The 21,990-nt window shown below is 37.0% G+C and overlaps 1 pseudogene; it reads right to left on the reverse strand.

The window, feature by feature from the left end:
- Positions 1-17,300: 17,300 nt before the first annotated feature.
- LOC113078353 (secreted frizzled-related protein 1-like) lies at positions 17,301-20,997 on the reverse strand (annotated as a pseudogene).
- Positions 20,998-21,990: the final 993 nt, after the last annotated feature.

Genomic DNA, 21,990 nt, shown 5'->3' on the forward strand with positions numbered 1-21,990 from the left:
ATCCTGGCACCTGACAGGGTTCTTAAAGGGATAGTTCTCCCAAAAATGAAAATACGCTGAAATTGTACATACTTTCATGCCATCGAATATTAGATGATTAGTTTTTTCCTCAACACAGATTTGGAGAAATGTAGCTTAGCATTACATGCTCACCAATGTATCCTTTGCAGTGAATGGGTGCCGTCAGAATGAGAGTTCAAACAGCTGATAAAAACATCACAATGATCCACACCACTCCAGTCCATCAATTAATATCTTGTGAAGTGAAAAGCTGCACGCTTGAAAGAAACTAATCCATTTATCAGAGCATTTTAACTTTCCATGATATGCGCATATTTCTCTTATGAATAGAGGATTCGTATTTGAGCTTTTTTAAAGTTTAAAAGTTACATCTTGATGGATTTGTATTTTGGTTTTGGAGGGCGAGTAAATTATCAAATTATCCATTTTGGGATGAACTCATTCATTCAGTATGCATAATCAAATCAGAAAGTTACCTATACAATAAAATGTGAAAAGTATGAACACAACGAGGCTGTTAAATATTCTACAAAATGGGCTACTTTTAAATCAGCATGTTTTCTTAAAAAAAATAAAAAAAAAAAAAGTATACAGTCATCTGTAATTGTCCTGTTTTCGCGTGATTTGATGAAGCTTTAGTCATTCGCAACCATTTTGAGATTATCATGGGAGATATTATGGTGCTCTAGATTCTGCTATTAGCACCAGATCTGAGGAAACAACTGCTTAGGGCTCATTTGTGATTCAAGGGCATTGCCAACTGAAATTTGGATAATGATAAAAGAGTTTTATATAAATAAAATAAAATTCAAAGCCTTTCTTCTCTCCCTAGGGATACATTCAAACCATCTATATATCCCATAACTATTCCAGACAAGTTGTTTGCAAGCAGAAATGATGTTTCAAATATCTGTGACCCTCTGATGCCCCCCAAAAAACTAAATAACACCCTGCAGCATTCTTTACACCCATATATCCAAAACCATTAGTCCAAAAAACCCATCTCTCTCAAATCAAACAAATGCATGCATTGAACTTCTGTGGTAAAGATTTCTATACCACCCTCCTAAAACGTAAATAACTGAATTATGGGTTGAACTGAAGTAACTACCACTCCAAAAGAACTTCTAAATGATCATCAATGGGTCAAATGGAGATGAAACTGGCCCTGCCAATTTATGTAACCTTTAATTTAGATGTGCAGGATTACAGCAGCTCGAGAAACCAATCGGGAATTACATCATGATTGATCAGACACTGTATATGAGACTTTAATTAGAACTGTGAATGACTTGCTCTATACTTATGATTTCCATCAGATGACACTTGTGACTCCAAAGACAGTTTAGAAATCCAACATAAAAGACTTCTTACAAATTACCCTGAAATAACTCTAATAAAAAGACCAGAGAGGGGAAAAGGAAGGAAAGAATTGAGCACAAATGGTTTTCTGAAGAGATGGATCTTATCAGAGTCTCTTCTGTCAAAGTTAATCAACGTCAGTACAAGCTCTGGCTAACAAAGGCCTGAGCAGATGAGCATAACGCTCTTCTTTCATGTGTGGAAAAGTGATTGCTTGACTCGCGTAAGCCCCAGAACCACATATTGATTTCCCCTAAGTTTAGAAAAAAAATGCAATTTCCATTATTTCAATGAATGTTATAATGGAGAATTGAAGTGAGGAGAAAAAATAAATCAGTGAAAGGAAGCACAGGAGAGCAGGTGCTTTCTTTTCATTCCTACAAACCCACCGCTTCTGAGATGAGGAGGGAAACTGCACAGCTGATGAGTCTACAAATTTACCAGCACCTATAACACAATCGTTGAAGACACTGACTGAACTCATAAGCACAAGAATATTCTAATAGTATTTAAATAAAAAAAAAAGGTCATATTCTGATTATGGTTTTGCCATAATTACCTGATTTTCAGAACCAGAATAAACCAATAATCTAGTTTCTAGAAGTCCAACAGGATACACACATACCTCTGCTGTTCAGAAGTCTTAGAAATACCAACTTAAAATGTATGAATCACTCTGCAATATGATACTGTATACCCAAAATATTTATGGATCCTTATTTGTTTAATATAACAGTTTTAACCTTTGGCCCATCAGATCAAGATCAATCATTAATATCCTCAGTTAAAAATGTCAACTGTCATAATTTTCTCACTGTAAAGTTTGTTCCAAATCTTTTCTTCTTCTAAACACAAAAGACAATGCTTTTAAGAATGTGGTTAACTAAAGAGGTTCAGGTCCTCACTGACTTGTTGAAATAGAATTTTGAAAATGTATTTACTGTATTTGTATTCTATGTAATTCAATCGGGACCAGCAGCTGTTTGGTTAACCACATTATTCGAATTATATCATTTCTTTTTCTTTTTTTTCAACAGAACGAAATAAACTCATGCAGTTTAGGAACAGCTTATAACAGATCAGAAAGAAACCAAGTTGCTTTTCTACTAAGTTCATGCATTATGAAGAATAAGGAACGCTGGACATTCGCGTAAAAGTGAAAACATACGCTTACTTGTAATTTCGAGGTGATCGAGACAAACAGGCAGATGATTGTTAATCGCACAGTTCATAGAGTGTGTGTGTGTGATGCTGAGCGTGCTGTGTGCCTGCATCAGTTCCTCAGTGAGCTCCATGTTCAGAGGTTGCTCCGCCCCGCGCCGCGCTCATTGGCTGCTACCGCCACACATTGGCAATGTCCAAATCAAGAAACAATTTATTTGAAGAAAATTAATTGTCTTCTAAACGTATGCGATACAGAACGTTCGTAGAAGTATTGGAAGTGGCTGTACACGCGTTCTTGTTTTCCGTCCTTTCGAATTATTTAAAAACTCCAGAAAGTTGCGCGCAGCTTCCTAACGCAAGAAATAAAAACGGCCTGTGAACGTTTCACAACACTGTAGCTAATCACAAACAGAACTCAAAATTATTTTTACATTGAATCCAGGAATAGTCATTATATGTGTAGTTAAATGAAGGACCAACTAACAACAACAAAAAAGCCTAACAATAACGAAAAATTAACAACTTTGTGAGGTGACAGTAGATGGCAATCAAACTTCATTCATCCAGGCCAACAGGTGTCAGTATAAAATAAAAATAAAAATATTAAGAAAATGTATAAATATTAAGAAAATCTCAGTTTTTATTCAAGAGATGATTTATTAAATAGGTACATGACTGCATCTGAAAGATAAGCAGCTGACTTACTGTCTTATCAGGAAATGACTTTTCAGACACCGTTTTTGCAGGAAGGTATCTTTAAGATCTAAGATCTTTAATGTTTTGGTGATATCTGAATGAATGTTTCATTACTGTAACACTGATTTCTAGCTATAAATAACATCAAAAGGTTACAGAAATATACATTTGCAAACAAAGTGACCACCAAACATAACTTTTAGATGCCATCTTTATTTTTTAGATCAACAATCATGGAAAGGAACGCAGAGGATTGTGAGATATCTAAGGAAAGCTGCCTTAAAAATTCAGTTAGAAGAAGGTACCTCTGGAGACAGGAAATTAAGTAGAATTCGGATTTGGACGTACCCTGATGCCTTCCTGCCTTTGAATGCTGACCCCGAAGGCAATATTTTAGAGCTTTCGGAACACTGCCCATGTTTTCTTCATTTGTGTTGTAGGCCAAAGCTCTTGACTATTAACCGACTGCGAGTGTCAAATAGCCTACTATCCACCTTTTTATTCAATGTGAAAGCATGGGTGAGACATGGTTCATTATCCGCTATAAGCAAAACATTTTTGTTCAGCTAAAAATAGCTGGACAGTGGATGCAGATGAGACCGGAAGCCAGACCCATAAAATTTACAAATGGCCGTGCCCATTTTTACGACAAGAAAAATGTGGATTCATAACACCTTTAAGTCCCATGGAATATACGGGTGCATTTCAATAAATTAGAATGTCGTGGAAAAGTTAATTTATTCCAGTAATTAAACTCAAATTGTAAACCTTGTGTATTAAATAAACTCATTGCATGCAGACTAAAGTAGTTTAAGTCTTTAGTTATTTTAATTGTGATGATTTTGTCTCACATTTAACAAAAACCCACCTATTAACCCATCTCAACAAAAGACTTTCAAGAAAACATAAATCTTTAGTGAATTTTTGGACTTCTGGAAAGTATGTTCATTTAGTGTACATGTACTCAATACTTGGTAGGGTCTCGTTTCTGCCTCAATTCGGTGTGGCATGGGGGTGATCAGTTTGTGGCACTGCTGAGGTCTGCATTTTTTGGTCTCTTGTTTCTCATTTTCCTCTTGACAATAGCCTATAGATTCTCCATGAGGTTCAGGTCTGGTGAGTTTGCTGGCCAGTCAAGCACACCAACACAATGGTCATTTAACCAATTTTTGGTGACTTTGGTTTTCAAAAAAACACATTAGACCAACACCAGCAGATGACATTGCACCCCAAATCATTAAAGACTGTGGAACCTTAACACTGGACTTAAGGTAAGACGCCTCTGACATTGTCTGTAATTCAGCAAATTTCTTTACACGTCTGTGTGTGGCGGCTCTTGATGCCTTGACCCCAGCCTCAGTCCATTCCTTGTGAATTTCACTAAAATTCTTGAATCGATTTTGCTTGACAATCCTCACAAGGCTGCCATTCTCTTGGTTGGTTGTGCATCTTTTTCTTCAACACTTTTTCCTTCCACTCAACTTTCTGTTAACATGCTTGGATATAGCACTCTGTGAACAGCCAGCTTCTTTGGCAATGAATGTTTGTTGGCATGTTTGTGGACACTAATATTTAGTTTGAAAACATATAAAACGTTTTGGCCTTCCATCCACACTGAGATTGCGTTTTAGGTTAACGAAAATGCTCTCGAAAGCGTATACATTTGAAAATGCCGTCTTCGCGTCGTAGTGTGGACTGTGAAAACGGAGGCTTTTGAAAACGATGATGCAAACTTTGTCATGTGACGCATATTTTACCAATAGATATCCGTGTTTATACTGGTTTTGTGCACGTTATGTGCTATGCACTTTCACATTGTTGCTATATAGGTGTTACTTTGTACACTCTTTATATCACAGTCCTGCAAAGATTTAGTCAGCGATCGCTATTTGCGGCAAAACATGAGGGCAGTTGCGTTATAGATCAGACATACAATCATGAGTGAATGGTGAGTTATTTTTGTAAATAAAATAAATCAAATTACCTGTCAGAAAAAAATGCAAGAAACAATCTCATGTCTGTTCTGTGTGTATCATATGCAGTGAACGTTTTTGAGGATTTACGCATGCGCAGAAACCGAATTTAACTTTTTCTAATGTTTCTGTGTGGATGAGGCACTTTTGGTAAACACATGAAAACGCTACGGAGAGCGTTTTAAAACGAAAAGCCTTTTTGAAATGTATCCGTATTAATGTAGACGTAGCCTTTTGGCTTACCCTCCTTGTGAAGGGTGTCAATGTTTGTCTTCTGGACAACAGATCAGAGGTCTTCCCCATGATTGTGTAGTCTAGTGAACCAAACTGAGAGATCATTTTGAAGGCTCAGGAAACCTTTGCAGGTGTTTTGAGTTGATTAGCTGATTGGCATTTCACCATATTCTAATTTGTTGAGATGAGGATGTGAGATGTGAATTGGTGGGTTTTTGTTAAATTTGAGCCAAATTCATAACAATTAAAAGAACCAAAGACTTAAATTACTTCAGTCTGTGTGCATTGAATTTATGTAATACATGAGTTTCACAATTTGAGTTAAATTACTGAAATACATAAATTTTTCCAGCCAGATGTGTATTGGATTATACTCACTTTTCAAAAGATATGTAAATTGTATCTCTTTATTTTCATGCTGTTTAGGTTACAATATTAAAATTTCATAAATAATAAAGTGTATAAGCCTGACCAGAGCATAATTCCAAATTCTAACATATCCATTCATGAAAATACATTATTTTATAATTAATTAAAGTAACATAAAGTCGAAGTACTGCATAAAAGGAATGACCAGCAGGTAAAGTAGGTGCTGTCCTCTATTGGACATTTGGTGTAATTGCATGGATTGATATGATGCATGCTGTTGTGGAGTATTTCATAAATCACTTGTTTGCTTTTCATATACCTCTCATTGGATATATAAACATGTCACTGACATACGTCATATGATGTATTTGGGACACTGATATATTTATAACATTTTCTAAAGGCACCACAGTGATTGACTGTTTCAGTATAAAGGTCAGGCCCTGATTACAGAAATAAGAGACTGACCATCCCTTGAGCCAATACATCGGCTAATAGAATGACAGAAAAAACTGAGCAGTCATAAATTTGGACTAACAGTTTTTATTTTACATATTTTTTCATGGTGAAAGAGTTGACTTGAGATTTAGAGCCGGATTTTTTCTGTCAAACATCAGGGAGTTTGTAGTGCCAAAACTGTAGTATGGGTAGACTGAGAAAGAAAAAAATTCCTGGAAGAAAGTTTTTTTCTCAAACAGAGTCTCCAAACCAACTGTAATAATAAGAAAATAATAATAATAAATTAAAAAAATGTGATAATAGATGAAGTAGATTATTCAGATGAAAATATTTACTTCTCTTGTTAGTGGCTAAATGTAATACAACTCCACAGCTTTACCCCATTTTCGATTTGTCAATGTCATAAATGAAACATATGAAAAATAAGTGTTTATATCCCAGAGCAATGAGAGGCCATCAGCTGATTTATGAAATCCAACTCTCCTGCCAAAATCTGCTCTAACCTCACAGTAGGGGTCAGGTCTGTATCTCAAAACTTTTGAAGAGCAAATCAAGTCCAGTGTGTGTCTACAAATCCCGTCCCTGCCAAATCCATGATCCACGATACCCAAACCGGTTATTATCTGCCCTGGTTATGTTTAAACTGAATTGCATACTGTCCGGATTTAAAGGGATAGTTCACCCAAAGATGAAAATTCTGTCATTAATCAGAATTCCCTGGTTTCACCACTGGATGGTGCAATTTCAACCCCAGATCACCTTTTTGTTAGAGACTTGGAGCACACCTGTATTGAATCACTCCTAATGGCCAACCTTATTTAAATGCCTCACTGCCTTTTGTTCTTGTTCAGTCCTGATGTCTGCTTGAGTATGATGCTGCCAAGGATTTGTGGCAAGAGATTTTCCTCTCTCCTGTTGTTTTTTTTTTATGGGGGGGAGGGGCTCTAGCCTGACATTTAGGGACAGCTTTTCTGTTTGGATTACATTTTCATATTTTCTTTCAAGGAGTTAGTGTTAGTTTTTGAATTACTTTGTAGAAAATACCTTTTAAATGCCTCTAAGACTGTATTTTGGATTTTTTTTATTTTTAGTTTATTTTACCTTGAGTAAAAAAGAGTCAGACCCGAGTTTGATCCCCATCTGGATCATAACATGAGGACTGAATCATGGATAAGAGCCCAGCAGAGGAAGCTCAAACTTTATCGAATGCAGAGCGCATCCTTGCTGCATTTTCAAACCAGGCTCTGACCATGGAATGACATGAATAAGTCCTTGCACAACAAGAGGTGGTGGTATCAAAACTGGGTCAGGCAATCACAGAGATCCTACAACATCTTCAGTCTCTTTCAAACCCACAGCGGGAACCAGAGTCTCAACCTCAGGCTCCACTAGCAACTCCAATCCCCACAGTGCAAAGCTCTGATATCCACCTGCCTTATCCTGAAAGGTATGATGGAAGCCCTGGCAGATGTAAGGGCTTACTCAACCAGTGCTCACTGAACTTTGAATTGCATCCAAATAGATTCCCAACAGCTAGTAGCAAAGTGGTTTATGTTATTACTCTTACACAACCAGCAGGTTGTGTGGATTACAGTTGCTTTGTTGAGGAGATGAGGCAAGTGTTAGATCATCCAGTGAGTGACATTAGGAAGCTAGTCGCCTACTTCAGTTGACCTTATGACAATCCTGGAATCCCTAATTGAAATGGCCATTCGACTAGACAATCACCTTTGAGAAAGACGTAGAGAGTGTATGGAAACTTCTAGAAATGCTTCTTTAGGTAAAAGCCAACTCTCGTCCAGGGAAGGAAGGACTGTGATGAGATAAGCAATCTCTCCCAACTCTACATCTTCTGGGGCTCTCTTAAATAATTATCTTTTATGGAAAGATCAGTCACATGCCCTAAAGGCCTTCATAGTCTCTGGGGCAGCTGGTAACTGGTAGTTGCCAGACATTTAAGGGTGCCATTCACAAACCTTGATGACCCCCTGACTATTACGGCACTAGATGGGAGGCCTCTGGCCTCTCCGCATCCATACTGGTGATGAATAGAAGACTGTTTTTTTAAACAATCACTGGCCAATATGAGTATCAAGTCTTGCCATTTGGTTTAGTAAGTACACCTGCAGTATTTCAGACTTTGATTAATGATGTGTTAAAAGACATGCTGAATAGATTTGTATTTGTATACTTGTATGATATTCTTATTGTTTCCAAGAACCTCAAGGAATTCATGCAGCATGTTTGCCTGGTCTTCCAGCAGCTCCTGAGAAATGATCTCTTCATCAAACTGGAGAAGAGTGAGTTTCATGTTCAAGAGGTTTCCATTTTGAGATTCATTGTATCTAACGAATCTAACGAAAGTTTTCCTTCTTTGGCTCTCAACGGATGCGGATGCATTTCTCTCCCTCTCCTCCCCTTGTCTTCCCTGCTTGCTCTTTAGTCTCGTCTATTCTTAGAGACTCTCTCTGCACTGCTCTCCAAAACTGGAAAACATGGATTTGATTTGATTGACTGGTCTCTCAATGCACTTGACACCATCTTTTCGATGAGAAGCTAGGGTTCGGGGGAACCTGACTGCCCTGATGGAATGTTCACAGCTGGCTACACGATAGACGCATGGGAGAGGTGGTGGATTGTGTGTCTGGCGGCTCTTTTTGTGGAGGACATTGTAGACATCTACCTATTCGGAACCATGATAACAGGTCTTCTGCTGATTGCACTAGGCTTTGTCCTGGGTTATTGAAAAATTCAGAAAACGGGAACAGCTGTCCAAAACCTCACGATGCTGCCCGTCATGATTTGGAGACCAGAATGGACAAGAGAGTAACCGTGAAATTGCGGCTACTCGCCCCAAGACCAAACAATTGGAATCTTTTTTCGGCTCCCTCTACTAGCATGCCAAGGTTGGAATGTTGGAATAACAATTCTCCTGGAGGAGCACGGCAGTGAGACGCTCTTGCGTTCCTCCCCCCACTCCACAGACACCTGTTGATTATTGACTCTGTCTAGGACATAACCAGGCTCTGTCTAGGACTTGACCAGGATGTCCATGGCAACTTGCTGTGACGTTATCACAATCTGCGGACTGAGGCAATTAGAATTGAATGCCAGCTCTCCAGGCCTACGAATACACGAACTCTTACATACATAAACATTTATGCACTTATATACAGATATGCATTCACCCCACCCCCCATCCCTCGCCTTCGCTGCTTTGTACAGCCAGTCTGTCAAGCGGGTCTGTAACTAGCGGCATAGGGCTGATGGACTGGACGGGTGCTTGCCTGCGCTGGATTACCTCGACCCCCCAATATCCATGTTCGAGTTTCAGATTGCCACAATGTTCATTCAGCTTCACAAACTGATTGTTTTGCAGCATTTAGGTTGCATGGTTTTCCCCAAGATGTTGTGTCAGATCGTGGTCCTCAGTTTGCATCCAGGTTCTGGAAGGCCTTCTGACAGCTGATTGGGGCTACAGCCAGTCTATCATCAGGGTTTCATCCCCAGTCTAAGAGATTGTCCAAGAGATTGAGACAACCTTAAATGCCAGGTGTCATCCAACCCAACGTCCTGGAGTAAACACACAATTTGGGCAGAATGTGCGCACAGTATTCTTCACCATTCCTCAACAGGTATGTCCTCTTTTGAGTGTCAGTATGGGTTTCAACCTCCTTTGTTTTCTGAGCAGTAGTCCAAGTTGGGAGTCCCAGCTGCCCAACATCTGGTTCAACTGTGCTGCAGGGTATGGAGGAAGGCTCGGCCTGCACTTCTTAAGACTTCACAGCTATATACCATTTGCAGAAGTGAAACAATCGACTATGTGGAAAATACAAGCTGAATAAGCATAACTAACTTCATTATGTAATAATCAGATAAACGTCATATGAGCAATATTTTTGTCTAGCACATCAACTTTAACACACAATGTCCCTAGACACAGGATGTTCATGGGGTCGAACAGAATAATACAAACAGCAATGGGCCAACCGTTGGCGCAGACTAGCACCAACTCTGCATCCAGGGCAGAAATTCTGGCTTTCAAGCAGGGACCTTCTCATCAAAGTTGAGACACACAAATTGGCTTCCAGGTTCATATGACCACTCAAGGTTATAAGGAAAGTAAATACTGTTTCCTACCATCTCCTGCTACCCAAGTCTTTGCGCATTCACCCCCACTTTCATGTCTCACACTTAAAGCCTGTCGAATAAAGCCCTTTGTCTCCTGCTAACAGTCCACCCCCAGCACCATGCAGACAAGCGGCGACTGGACACTCAACTGGTTCGTGGAAAAAACAATTCCTCATGGACTGGGAGGGATTTGGGTATGAGGAGTGGACCTGGGTCCCTGCTCACCCCTCATACTGGATAAGACTTCATGTATTGAAGGCTGTAGTATGCGCTGATTACTGTTATGGTTCTAAATCACTTTGGGGGACTATTTACACAACTAGTGTCCAGTAACTAGGAGAGGATTAAAGAAGCCAGAGTCATGGGTCCAACTCACTCAATGTATTAATGAAAGAATGCATTATTTTCTCACAATGTTAACAATATTGTTAACACAATAAAACAGCATAGGCCTACACAAAATAACCAAAACAAAAAAACAATGTTCTTTGAGTCAAAAGATACAATGATGTTGATATAAGACGAAGTGAAGTGGTGTTATTAAGAATACTCAGTCCCAACAAGACCCAGGTTTCCAGAGAAGGTCCATGTAATGAAAGGAAGGTACAGATATCTTCAGACGTCAATCCTCAGACGTGATGTCATCACATTGGAACTCGAATAGACAGTATGTTAGTAAGGATCTTTTTATTATACTGATATGGTTAAAGCTGTGGTAGGGAACTTTTGACACTCTAGCGGTTAATAAACAGAACTGGTTGCGTCTTGCGGAAGAACATCTTAGCCGGATCTACTTCTCTCTGTTTATGTCTATGAAGAATCACAAAGGTACTGGGTTACTCCGCCGCGGTACCCCCGAAGCAATCTAAAATAGTCAGAATATAAACACTTATTATAGGTGCACCCTAGTGATTCAGGACAAGCTAAAAACACAGTTTGGAAAATGGATTCATGGTGTTCTCGCTTATTATATAAATATTTCTACATTTTGAACACAAACAAAGTTACGGACCGCAGCTATGATTGGTTGTTTCTTAACGGGAGCGATGCATTTCTGCAAATGGCAATAGGACTACTGGGAGGAGCCAGAGGAGCTTGATTTTTTCACAGATTATCTGTCTCATATTCTACTGTCAGGACATAATGACAGGTTTAACAAATATGTAAAAAATATATTTTTACAAAAGTTACCTACTGCAGCTTTAATATTATGTGGTGATAACAGTGAGGCCTGTAGCTTCGTGTACTTTGATGTTCAGTGTGTATGTGATGGGTTTGTGTGATTACAGTCAGCTGGACAAACGTGGATAAACGTATGGTTGGTCTACAATGATGCACGCACTGAAATTCACCATATAATTCCAGAAACTTCTGGAGCATTCATACAACATCGGCCGCCCATCACATCTGAAATGCCAAACTGCTCACCAGCTGAGTGCTATATTATCAATCTATAGCTTGATGACTTTAATCAAACTTGCCTCGTGCATTTACAATAATAACATGCACTGCATTTCCTCCATTGCCGTATATATGATCTCACGTCATTTTCACCAAACTCGGGAGACTTCCGATTAAACTCCGCCTACTCAACAGACGCAACACTTGAACAGAATACTGTACAACTATAATATTAAAATAAATGTAACTTGACCATGGCCTTTTGCACACTTAATCACTTAAGGACTACATTCATCTCCACTCATACCTTGAGTTTTTTTTTTTTTAAACGGAAGAAGAAAAAACTCTTCTTGCATTTGTAAGCACCAATGCTATTCACGCCACAGACCCAAGTTCGATCCCCTGGATCATAACAGATCCTCCATAGATCGGGTTGCCATATGCACCGTTCATACGGGACACGTCCTGGCCAGATTTTAATATTACCTAAAACATCCAAAGCAGTTTGACCAAGAACATGCAGGTATTGTACATAATCAACCAATCATGCGGCTGCACGTGAGAAGGTGAGACCTAGAAGGAACGATCAAAGCGATGCAAATATGTACACATGCTGCCCACTGATCAAAGACACCAAAGTAGGTGCAAAAGTGATTCAAAAGCATAAGGAGCTGTCTGCTCTGCTCTCTATAGCTCTCATGAATGTCACACAATGATCGACCTCCACAGCCTAAACCTGGATATTTTAGGGAATAATAAAATCCTGGCAGGGACGTGTCCCGTATGAACGGTGCATATGGCCACCCTATCCATAGAAAACAAAGATCCTAACATGATCAAGGTTCAGAAACATAGCAAAGAGATCGTTAAAATAGTCCATGTGACATCAGTTGATTAACTGTAATTTTACAAAGCTACAAGAATACGTTTTTGTGCTCAAAGAAAACAAAAATAACTTTGTTCTCCTCCACTTCACACTATAGCACCATTTTAGAAAGTATCACATACGTAAACAACGAATGCAAGGTATGTATTCAGAAATATTGTCTACGTTCAGATCAAATCGCAGAACTCGTCAAAAATATCTTAATTTGTGTTCTGAAGATGAATGAAGATCTTACAGGTTTGGAATGACATGAGGGTGAGTAATTAACACTGTTGGGAACATTACATAAAAAAAATTAATTAGTTATAGTTACTCACTACTTGTTCCAAAAAGTTAGTAACTGTATTACTCTATAATAAAAGTAACTCGTTACTAGGGAAAGTAACTATTTGCGTTACTGTTAAACAAAAAAATAAAAAGCTGCTATATGTCAAATTTTTTTTTTGGAGCAGTTTTCACAAGTCAGTTAAAATTGAGTAGAACACAGGTGTTCTTACATAACTTTCAATATTTATTCGCGCGTTCGCATGTGTGTGTTTGGCACCGCTGGTGTAAAAACACTGGCTCTGATTGGCTACCATGAAACATATGACTCTACCATGAAACATATGCCTTAGCCAATCATAATCGCTTATTTCGTTATTAACTCACCTGCTCACCAGGTGCATTCGGATTACATAGTTTATTAAATCAATGCAAAGTAACGCACCGCATTTAACGTCCAGTAATGTTAACGGCGTTATAACGACGCGAAAATAATTACTTAGATTACCCCGTTACTGAAAAAATAACGTCGTTACCTAACGCCGTTCTTTTAAACGGCGTTATTCCAAACACTGGTAATTAATGACAGATTTTTTATTTTTGGGTGAACTATCCCTTTAAATGCATATGATTCAGCATTGAATATATGCCAGAAAAGAGTGGCAAGTGGTCTGCTTTAAGGATCAGTTCACACACACAAGCACAAAAAATTTGTTCTTCTTTACTCCGTTGTTTTAAAAGTGCATAAGGGAGATGTTTTACAAATTCATCATCTGCTTTTTTCCATATAATGAAAGAAAATGGTAACCATGTCTGTTAAGTTCCAAAATGTACATAAAGCTCAGAAAGTATCATAATAAAGGTGTAATAAAGGCCAGAACTTTACAGTAAAAAAATACTGTACATTTCTTTTCTACCTTTACAGTAAAAAATAATAATACTAATAATAGTAATGATGTAACTGCAATAATGTTAGTAAAACAAATTAATAAAATCTGTTTTAGCCTTTATAATACACTAACAACAACCTTGAAATCAAAGATTATGGTAATACGTGAAACTAAAATGATGCAATAAACATTAATTAAACAGCAAGATGTAATAAAACACCATGGACATAACTGATAAGAAACCATTATTGCAATGTAAAATCATCAATTCCACATCAATTTATGTTTTTATTTCATGCTGTAAATTATAAGATGACTTTTCTTGACTGTTCTTTTTCACTTCCACTTTAAACTGAACATTTAACAGTTTTTTACTGTAAAATTACATGAAAACCTGTATTTCAATTACATGAAAAATACTTATGCGAACTATAGTCACATCATAAACCACTTTTAGGGTGCTTTAGTCATTTTTGAAACGTGATAGCTCCAGGTCACTTTCAGTGTATGGAAAAAAAAAAAAACACTCATTCTACTGGACTTCTCCATTTGTTTTTCCCAGAAGAGAGTATGTACGTCACCCAGGTTCCGAACAACTTGAGTGTTGAGTTATTAATGACAGCATTTTTATTTTCAGGGTGAACTACCCCTTTAAGTTACCAGATATCGATACATCATGTTCTTGCATATGTCTAAATAAACCATTCCTGTGTCGTTCACTTCGATTACAAAGGACATTTCTTGGACCAAAAGTTTCAAGAAGTGCTTTACCAGACAGCATTCCTTCACTCCAACCCACAAGAGTCAAGAAGGCCATTTGTTTGATAAAGCTGTGAAATGTTGAACAAACTGAGTCAGATTTATGTACCCATTATCTCGATCAGATAGATTTCGCAAACAGACCTCAGTTGGGATAATTTCGTGCTAATATGCTAGCTTAAAATAAACACGTAAAAATCAATCCTAATAAGACTTGCAGACAAAATCGAATTGGGAACAGTGACGGCACCATATTCAGAGTCTGCGCATCCCATCTGGCCGTTTTCACAGTTGGCATATGTGAGAACTTCAGCCCAAACCCCATGTGGAAGTATGTTTACCACAGAGCCCATCTTACCTCAGATGCTATCCTGTGAGAGCATCATATTATTTATGGCTTTTAATAGGCTTTCTTCCCCTCAAGGCTGGAGACAAAAAAGCAAGTCTTTTTCATTCAATGAAGCTGGGAAATATGCAGCAGCAAAGCCAACAGCTGCTTCTAATGATCATCCCATAGAGTCTGGCAGGCAATGTCATCCCAGAGCACAAAACACAGTTATTTGCTTAACCTGGATAAACCATCACTACGCTTTGCATGAGCTGGGATCGCTGGGCTTCTCCTGGGGGTAACACGCACTCAGGGTTTTTGCCATTTGCCATGTATGGATTTCTTTCAAAACGTGTTCGCTGCAGATGGTTTAATTTCGGCTTGAATCACCCCGAAAGGACGTCAAAACAAAAGGTTGGGGGTCTTCAAAAGTAACTAAACAGTTTTAAAGGAATGCTCTGGGTTCAGTATGAGTTAAGCTCTAAGCACAACATCTGTGGCATGCTGGCGATTACCACAGACAATTTCAACTCGTCCCTCAGTTTGTAAAAACAAAAATGTGCTTAGCAATCTATGGGACACAACATTCCAGAGGGTTTAAAGGCTCACATGTTTGTTATTTCTTTAGGTATTAATTTGCTTATTACAATATTTACAGTGTTTGTATATATGTCACAGGTGAATTTGTGTGTGTGTGTGTGGGGGGGGGGGGGGGTTCTGAATGTCATGAAACTTTCCACTACATTTCAAAGGATGTATTGTGTAAGAAGCATTCTGTGAAGCAAATTATGTTGGCAGAAATTACATTTTAATATTTTGGGGGTAACAGGAACACTTTATTTTAAAGTGTCCTTGTTACGTTACATGTACTAACTGTTATTATAAAAACAAATTATGCATAATTACATGCATGTAAACCTAGTTAAAGTCTAACCCTAACCATATAGTATAGTATATATATATAAATTATGACAGGCGAAATTTCAATCATAATTGTAACTCAGCAACTCATACTTTCAACCTATTATCTCATAATTATGACTTGATACCTCATAATGTTTTATAAACATTATCTTAGTTTTTTTTTATAGTTTAAGATTGAAATAATTGTGAGTGTAGTACAGGATGAGTCATCTATATTTTTGTTCAGTTTTTTCCTGAAGAGGAATAAGTGTACATTTTAAATGTCAAAGTTTTCAATGTTTTGAAGTACATCATAGATGACATCAAAGCAAATATTCAATCAATTTACTAGCAATTTTTAAGTAAAAATTGTTTCTACACCATGGGCAAAATTCTTCTTTTTTTTTCTTCATTTTTTCTTCTATTTCTCTTAAGTCATTAATTGGGAGTAACTGGCTAGATATGGTTTTATTTTATTTATTTATTTTTTCCAGAATTAATTTATTTATTCTTGTGGATCATATAGTATAAATTATAATTGATCAAATAATCTTTTACTTTCGACACACAATATATTACCAACTCTCCTCAAAAGAGAGAGAGACAGAGAGAGAGACAGACAGAGAGAGAGAGAGAGAGAGAGAGAGAGAAAACTCCAACTGACTTTCATCAGGAAAGCTGGGAAAGAAATATTTCCAAATCTCTCCCTCAATCCAAAACAAACATCTCTGATCTGTCTATACAATATAAACACTTTATCTGGCTGTTTGCTTACACAGGGCACATGCAGAGTCTGAAATGTCTCTAATCTGATCTGATTTGAAGTGATTATTTTGCAGTGATTTCACAGCATGTGATTGTTATAGCTGGACTGCTTGGCAGGTCACCACTGCTACTTGTCTTTTTTTCCTTTTTCATTTTTCTCCATGATTAAGCACTCTTTATAATAATAATAAATAAAGAGTGCAGTCAAACATATAATAAATATTTTCTCTTTTAATGTTAAATGATTACAGTGCATTGTGCAAGCCCTCGGGCATGCTATACACCTTGCACTGCATGATTAAGTGTGATTTGCATCCTATGCAACAACAAACTGTCAAAAAAATCTCTTTATTGCATGGCTTGTGCATTTTTCTGAGTACCTGATAGCTTGTGATGTTTATTATAAAAGATAAACATTATTAACAGATTGCATGGATATAGATATTATTCCACCAGGAAAACATTAAGATACACCAAAAGGCAGTATTTGCAAAAGCAGAACTCACTCAACTGACTTGTAGCATAATGGAACGTAAATAAATGTGGATAACTGTGTTTTGTACTTGGATTGGTTAGAAATGTTCAAGAACATTTTAAAAAGTGAACTAAATGGCACTTGTTTGTATGTATTGAGACATTTATTTGGCAAACAATCTAACTATTTGGATCGTGGCATCTATGGTTCCTTTCTATACTGTACTGTAATGCAAAATGTAATATAATGCTATAATGGAAAGTTCACAACGATTAGTAACCAACTGATCAAACATCACTTGAACACGGTCTCAAAAGTTGAACATTTATGGCTTTCAAGTTTTTTAAGGGCCTTCTTAAGTTCTTTGCTAGATTTGTCCCACTTATGAATGCCTGTCAATATATACTGTTTCCCAACACTGCGGCCCATGATTAAGTAGTTGCTCTTTAGGTTTTCCAGTTGTTGGCATGGACAGTCTGCTCCATTTTTCAGGTAAAGTACAAGCTCTTTTAAGTCCTGCTTCTTCAGATTTCCACGCTTCACCGCCTTCCTCTTTTTTTGCAGAATGACTTTTCGGTCTAAGTTGTCTGTTTTGACTTCCTTAATCTTCGTCTTGATTGCTGCAAAAAGAAAAATGTAGGTTTCAGAAGTCATTAATGTTCATGAAAGTTTAAATGAGACAATTTCTTTCCACACCTATGAAGTCTTAAATAAATATATATTTTTAAAAAAATTATGTAACATATAACGGTTATGTAAAACCTTCATTAAAAAAAAAAGTCTTTCAAGAACTGACGGAAAAGGCAAATATTTGAAGTATTTTTTGCTTAAGGTCACTGTTTAATTTCTTTGCCATGGAGATGCTGAACACTTGGCTGTTTTCATCATCTGTTGTCACATTTTAGCCAAGAACTCATTCTAGTTTATGTCTTTCAGATGCTATTCTGTGCTAATTGTGCAAAGCTGCATGGTGCAATGTGTTGTATCGCAATATCGTCCCCTTTGTGTGAGGATATGATTCTTGGGTACATATCAAATTCTAATTCCAACCAAGATCAAAAAAGAGACTGCACAATTTCTCCTAAACTTGCTCTATTAGTGATGCTAAAACAAAAAAGGTCTTATTACCGATCCCTGAGGCACTCCTTAAATAATCGGTTATTTGAGCATTGAATTATGAAAGAATTTAAGGTTATTATTAAATGGGTGTATTGTGGATACAATTGTTTAGCATTACCAACAAAACAGAACAAATACTATCAAAAACAGCGCTAGCTTTAAAATCATCCTCTGAGCTGCAAAATGTTTATATTCCCTGGAGCTTCATTTTGACAAAACATCTATCATTTTCTGTATTTGCACTAGTGCAATGAAAGGAAAATGTTCAAAAAAGAAAGCATAGAAACACAAACTACATCAGGTTTTCCATTGATATATTTTCTCATATTTTCTAAAATTTTAATAATAAGCATTTTGCTTAAAGCATTAACAAAAATACACTTTAGAAAAATTCAGTTAACCTAAAATGTGCTTCATGAGGTTACAATTAAATTTTCTGTTTTATTAATAATAATAAAAAAAATTACAAATTAAAAATAATAATAATAACAATATATATATATATATATATATATATATATATATATATATATATATATTAATAAAAATGAATCAACTCAGATATCTCACATATCTACCTGTTTAAGATAACAACCGCATATTTCCATTTTCACATTCAACAGTGTTTCACAGAGTTTAAGACAGTCAGTCTATAATGACTAGAAAAAGCTTTTGCTGGATTGGTGCTTGATAGCTTGCAATAAAATAAAAGGTCCCATGAAATTCTTGCCAGCGGAAAGCTTCCTGTCTTTGACAACATCTCAAACCCTGAAAAAAAGACCTTCTGGATTCTGACCACATCACTGGTTCTTAGAAACAGCATTTGCAATGGAAGAAGTAGCTCTGCTTTTTATAAAAACCAAATATCTCCATTTGCGGTTGAAATCTAATAAAAAAAAAAAAACTATAAATATACAGGGAGAATTATGTTTATGTTTAAGCAGCACTAGACCCTTACTGTCTCAAGAGAGAAATGGATTTAAAGAGTGCAAATCCGGAAAGTAATATTAGATATATTTTTTTTTTCAGTCAACAATATTATTGGAAACAAATGTGTGGGCTGAAAACCTGGACCAGGAATCACAATGATGGGAATCATACGATCAGATTTTGTTCTCTTGAAGTCATTAAGCATTGGCCAATAAATGAAGCATTCTGAAATCACTTGCATTAGTAGCAGCATGCCGAAAGTGTTTGGAACAAGTTTAGCCTTTCAGTGCTTTTAATGTTCGTAAAAGGACTATGCCAAAATCTTTCACATCTGAGGTGCGTTGCAATATGTTTTAGACAGATGTCCATAATAGTCTATATAAGAGCTCATTTTCAGAATTGTTCTTTGTAGTGCGTTTCAACTTTATACCGTAAGATCAGCGTGTTGATACTAGTCAAGAAGAAATACAGCTAGTTTATAATTTCTCTCTTGTCGGTAAAGAAAAAATATGTTTGTTTTTTTTACTAGTCAGACACAATCAATATTTCAATTAGCAACTTAACTGGAAAATCTCCCTAATCAAGGATATCATTTATCTTGGAATTAATCTTTTAAAATAAATATAATACATATTTAAACTAATTACTTGGATGCGATCTGTACTTTAGTTTAGGGTGATTTTTTAAAATACTAATTCATCAATATTGCATAAAAAAATTAATTACCAAATTCACTGGCACACATTTGTTCCAGAATTGCATCTGTGTTCATCTCATGGTCACATGGCGGACAAACAGAAGAGACATCTAAAGAAAAAAAGAAGGAGAAAAAAAAATTGTTTTAAACCAAATGTCCTGACTGTTGCTTACATCTCAAGTAAATAAGCAAATGGGAAGATTATAAACTGATCTAAGTGTAAATGTTTAATTGCTTGATCTATAATATTTTATTTATTTTACAGTAATTTCACATTTAAAATGGTGAAAAGATGCAACAAATTCAATACTGCAGATAAAAAAGTAATGTATTTTAACACTGTAATTTTAAGTAAAATCTAAATACGTCAATAACTCGTTGGTTATGTGTTTGTAATGCATCGTAAACGCATCTAAACAAACAATCAGCCTTAACAAACCATAATAATAAATAAAACACACCTACTGATTCTTACTTTTATTTTTCACATTTTGAAATAACAAAACAGTAACAATATGTGACCAAAACAGTCAATAAAATAGTTAACAGAAACGTAACTGTGGCACAATTTATTTGGCTGCGCCATGTATTTTTTAAGCATAAAAAGGAAGATTCAGAAAGAAGTTAATGTTAAATTCTGTCAAACACAGTTATCATACACACCTGGGGATTTGTCCGTGTCATCGCTGCTGGTGGTGTTCATAGAAAGGCACACGTCGCTCAGGGGAAACTTGTCACATTTGAGCATTTCAGGCCAAGGGAACCCAAACGCCTGCATTATAGGGGTACAGCCGTCCCGGACAGCCTCGCACAGCCAGCGACACGGATATATGGGGTGTTTCGAGGCACACGGGGGCGAAGAGCGAGCAGAGGAACACTTGCGTGCCGGGGTGACAGGCTTTGTGCACCAGAGGAACCCAGCTGCTCGCTTGCTGCTTCACCTCAGCTATGGTTTCGTGCTCCAGCAAATTGGGAAGCAGCATTTGGTGGTAGCCCACATTAAAACACAACCTCAGGTCCTCGGGAATGTCCATGCACTGTCTTTTTTCGTAACCCGAATCCCCCGGCTCCGGTAACCAGGTGTGGTACTGAGCATTGAGCGAAGGGAGGAAGACAGCTGGAGCGATGAAGATCCACAGCTTGAGGAGAAGGTTCTTCATGGCACAAGAGGGAAAAAACAACAGTTATATCCAACTGCGTTGCACTGTTGAGACCTCAGACGGATGTTTTTTGCATTAGTACTGCACTAACTCGGTTCTCTGGCGTCCTCGTTGCCACTGTCTTATGAGAGCTTGAGAGTGTCGCGCGCTGCCGTTCCGTTGCGCAGCGCGAGAGTAATGAACGCGCTTGAAAGGTGAAACAACCAATAGTAATGCAACTGGCTTGGCATAACGCGAAGGTTGCTCTATGTGCCGGACAAATATATATTTTTTCTTCATGCAGGGGGGACTAAAATTATTAATTAACCCCTTGTGGTTACTAATTGACTGAATCTTTAGATAATATAAAGGTGTGTGCCACGTTTAAAAAAACAACAACATTTAAACTGATTTTCTAATTAACCTTTTAATGCGCATATATTACACCTACCAATTGAGGAATGCCATAAATCACTCTCTTAATAAAGTATCGGATATAAAAGAACATAATGTCTTCTTTAGTGATCCCCCATTCGCGAATAAATCGTTCTTTTGAACGTCACACAGTGGTCTAATCAAACTTTAATTCCTTTTTCTTCTGATTCATAAAGCATGTTGTTGAGGAAATATTTATATACATGCACAAATCTTATATTATATATTTTATATTTTCTCATAATATCTGTGACCCTGGAACACAGAACCAGTTTATAAGGGTCAATCTATGCATCTCAATTGTCTGAAATTGCTGAACGATAAGCTTTCCATTGATGTGTATGGTTTTGTTAGGATAGGACAATATTTGGGCTGAGATACAAATAGCCATGCATATTACTAATCAAAAATTAAGTTTTGATATATAATTATGGTAGGAAATGTAACAAAATATCTGCATGGAAAATGACCTTTATTAAAGGAGTCATATGATGCGATTCAATTTTTGGAATGTTACAAGCTCTTGGTGCATGAAGATCTGTAAAGTTGCACAAGATTAAAGTCTCAAATCCAAAGAGATATTCCTTTAT

Source organism: Carassius auratus, unplaced genomic scaffold (genome assembly GCF_003368295.1).
Source record: "Carassius auratus strain Wakin unplaced genomic scaffold, ASM336829v1 scaf_tig00025451, whole genome shotgun sequence".
NCBI classification, from domain to species: Eukaryota; Metazoa; Chordata; class Actinopteri; order Cypriniformes; family Cyprinidae; genus Carassius; species Carassius auratus.